The sequence below is a fragment of the Momordica charantia genome, assembly GCF_013281855.1.
Source record: "Momordica charantia cultivar OHB3-1 chromosome 9 unlocalized genomic scaffold, Mcharantia_2.0 BLBB01000009.1, whole genome shotgun sequence".
Taxonomy (NCBI): domain Eukaryota; kingdom Viridiplantae; phylum Streptophyta; class Magnoliopsida; order Cucurbitales; family Cucurbitaceae; genus Momordica; species Momordica charantia.
Genome location: NW_028275167.1, coordinates 17,314,265 through 17,318,294, shown reverse-complemented (window position 1 = coordinate 17,318,294; position 4,030 = coordinate 17,314,265). Strand labels below are relative to the sequence as shown.

At 40.2% G+C, this 4,030-nt stretch overlaps 1 non-coding gene across 1 annotated transcript; it reads right to left on the bottom strand.

Moving 5' to 3' along the window:
- Nucleotides 1–3,478: 3,478 nt before the first annotated feature.
- On the bottom strand, nucleotides 3,479–3,584 carry LOC148209107 (small nucleolar RNA R71). Its single transcript, XR_015787483.1, has one exon. It is a non-coding gene; the product is annotated as a small nucleolar RNA R71 (small nucleolar RNA).
- Between the last annotated feature and the right edge of the window lie 446 nt (nucleotides 3,585–4,030).

Sequence of the window (4,030 nt, the reverse complement as noted above, 5' to 3'; positions counted from 1 at the left end):
GATCTGGACTCTGACTACTCCGACCTGGAGGAAGACGAGGTCCCAAGTCAGGAACCTACTGAGGTCGGCACCACCCAAGAGGGAGTCCCTTCCCAGCAAAACGATTCTCAGGAGGTCAACCTTCTAGGTTCTCAAGGCGAGCTATCTTCTCACCTCGGGAGCGGCTGAGTCTCATTAGTTATTATTTTGTAAGCCTTTGGGCTGGGCTACAAGGTATATAAGCCTTGGCTCTGCCCTTTTGATTAATGAAATTTCCAATTCTCCATTTCTATTTGTTCTTCTGCTAAAAGCAAGTTGCAACTTACAAATGAATAAATTCATCTCGCACCTCTAACTTAAAGAATCGCACCTCTAACTTAACTTTGGGCTAAGCTTCAAGATAACTCTTTTCACATCATACCTCTTACCTAAGGTTTGAATTTGAGAGTTTCTTTTATTAATCTTTAATATTTCTCCTCGAACTCGGAAGTCCGAAAGAACACTAAGCAATTGGAACATTTCTTGAACCTTCAGCATCGCACCTTTAACTTAAGCGTTCAAAGGATTAAATTTTGGATCATAATTGATTTTGACATCGCACCTCGAACCCGTGGGTTTTGAGGATCGAATTTGATCAATTCTTGCCCTTAATTTGCCGATTTTAAGTCTTATGGGAGTCCGTGGCCCCCATTTAATTTCTAATCGAACTCGGAGTTATGAAATTAAATCACTCCGTTTATTAAAAGTTCTGCCTCTTGAAAATTTTGACAAGCCCATTTTGGGTCTATTTTGACATTTCAAGGGTAATATCGTTTCAAGTGCTCTGCGTTCCATGGATGCGCAAGCACTTTTCCCTCCAGATCGGCCAGCATATAAGTTCCAGGTCGGACTATGCCTTTGACTTTGAACGGTCCCTCCCAACTTGGATCGAGAGTGCCAACATGACTCTGAATTTTTCTGAAGACCAAATGTCCAACTTGGAAGCTTCGAGGTCGAACTTGGGTGTTGTAATGTCTGGCCATTCTGTTCTAATATTCTGCTAAACGCAGCTGAGCCATTTCCCTTTTCCCTTCCAATAATTCCAGGATAAGGAGTAGCTCTTCCTCGTTCTTTTTTGGCTCGTATTGTTCTACCCTGTGATTACGCTTGTTTACATGCGTAAAAAGAAGGTTTTAGATGCTGTTTTTACTATGTTTCAGCTTTGTTTCGGACTTTTCTCGGTCGTTTGAGTTCCAATTCATGCGAAATTCATATATTATGGTTTGTGGTTGGCTTATATTGTATTTATGACATTTTAGGACCATTTGGGAGTGGAAATTAATCAAAAGAAGCAAAAAGACGAAAAAAACATCATGGGAGGCGCCAGGCGCCTGGGAAGCCTGCAGAAAAACTGGTTTTCTTCCAACTTTGCCCTTAATGAAACGCGTCTTCCAATGCGTTTTGGTGGTTCCAACCGATGCATACGTGTAGAAGAAGTGTTCCACTATCAGTTTGAGCACGATTTGGTCAGTCAAAAGAGTTGGAAATGGGTGATTCACCATCGTTTTAGGACCTACCTAACCAAGTCTGCACAGCTATAAATTCCAGCAACTTCTCCACCAAATTCATCAAGCCTTGCTTCCTTCTCTTGATCATTTTTAGTGTTTCTTTATTGCGTTCTAAGTACTTTTGAGTTGCTTTCATTAGTTGCTTTTGGTTTTTAAATCCCGAGTACTTTACATTCCTTTATTGAGCTTTGTTTTGTTTCCATTTGTACTTAGTTATTTTCTACTTATTCAAATATATAAAAATCCAGCACTTTGCTTCTCTTCTCTTTGCCTTTACTTTATTTTTAGTTAAGAGAGTTGTGTTTTTTGAGGAAAGAGCACGTGACATTCCCCCTTGCTTGAAAGAGAAGGGCGAAGCTCTCAACCCCGATAAAAACCCTCCGTTAGTTAACTTTTGTTGTTCACACATGCATTCCAATTTCGACCATTTTACTTGCTGTATTTTCTTCAATATATCTTTCTAAATTCCCGTCTCTAGCCCGGTTATGGATAGTTAGCCTTTTATGTCTAAAAAGGGTTGCTAAGAAGTAGTGTTTTTGCTTTCCATTCATTGCTCAACATGTTTTCTCAAAACGTTAGGATTTAGAGAAGGCCACTGTAAGTCTTAACAAGTCAATACTGAAAAGGTTGCTTATTTGCATTGTTGGGTGGTTAAACCGAGGAGAGGAGCGCCTTAGACATAAGAGTTCCGCTTAAGTAGCCTAGACATAGGACCTTAACCCGAGGTTGCGACTATTTCCATCCTAAAACTAAGATATCTCTCGTAATAGACATATTAGGGAATGTCTTAGGACTTTGAACTTGCTTAGACATAAGTCAAGTGAAAAGCGTAGTCGTTGGTTCCTAAAGTAAAATGCATATCGTCCTTAGCATATCCTTGATTCTTTGTTGGCTAACTTGAAGTAATTCGGGCTAGGTTTTATCATTATAAGTCCAAATCCCAAATCCAAAACCATTATTTGTGACCACTTCCCATTTTACAAGAATCACTCATTTCAACATTCACTATTCTTTGAAACTTTAGAGTTTGGAAATTATTTAGAAGTCCTTGAGGATCGATACTTGGATACTCCATCCATTTTATATTACTCTGACGGGTGTGCGATTGCATCTATATAATTGTTACCACGCTTAGTGTGTGCGTTCAGCAACAACCAGTCAAGTTTTTGGCGCCGTTGCCGGGGACTTTAGTTTTAAAATTATTTTCAAATTCTTTTAGTTTTTATTTTTGTGAATTGTTGTTGGGTGTAATTTCCATCCACCGTTTTTGTTTTATATTTTTGGTCGTTTATCTCACAAGGGTAAGTTAAAGTGCATGAGCACAAGATCTCTTCTTCTACCCCTTGACCCTGAGATTGAGCGGACCCTTCGAAAAACTCGAAAGGAGCAAAGACTTCGAAAACAACTAGAAAAGCAAAAAGAGAGAGAAGGTGAAATCAGTCTTGAAAGTGAGGTAGAGAGTACGAGCACATCAATGGCAGATATTCCTCCTCGTGATCCGGTTGATCCACCTGCTGTTAACGGTAATATGAGGGATCATGCAAGAAATGATGAATTCAACCATATCCAGATGGCGGACAACAGAGACGTGGCAATGCGAGAATATGCCGCCACGGCTTTTCAGAACTTTGATTCAGGGATAGTCAACCCTATTCCAGCCCAGCAAACTTTAAGCTTAAACCAATGATGTTCCAAATGTTGCAGACAATTGGACATTTTGGAGGGCAGGAACATGAGATCCACATGATCATCTGAAATCATTCATTCAAATTGCAAATGCATTTCGATTATCTGGTATAACAGACGATGCTCTTAAACTAACACTTTTTCCATTTTCTTTGAAGGACCAAGCTAGAGCATGGCTCAATGCATTTCCACCGGGATCCATCACCACATGGGGGTCATTAGTGGAGAAGTTCTTAACAAAATTCTTCCCACCTACTCGCCACGCTGATATCAGAGAGGAGATCATCTCCTTTAGACATATGATCGTGAACCTGTTCACGAGGCGTGGGAGAGATTTAAAGAACTAATCAGGAAATGTCCGAACCATGGCTTGCCGGCATGCATCCAGATAAAACATTTCTTTAGAGGTTTAGATCATCCTACTAAGATGATGCTAAACAATGCTGCCAATGGAGCCTTTACAAAGAAGACGTTCAACGAGATAGTTGACATCCTAAATGACTTAGCTTCACACAACGAACTATGGTGTTCGCAAAGATTTAGAGCAGCACCAAAGAAGCAAGATCCAGCTGGAGTTTTGGCTCTGGATATTACGACCTCGATGCAAAAAGAGATGGTTACAATGAACCAGAGGCTGAAAGAGATGGCATTGGGAATAAAAAATCCATTAGCCACGCCGATACAACCTGTGCAGTCAGATTATTGCACTCCTACCCCTGTTTGCCAAGTCAACGATCTCATTTGTTCATTTTGCAGTGAAAACCATATTTATACTAATTGTCCACATAACCCTGTTTCCGTTTTTTATGTAGGACATG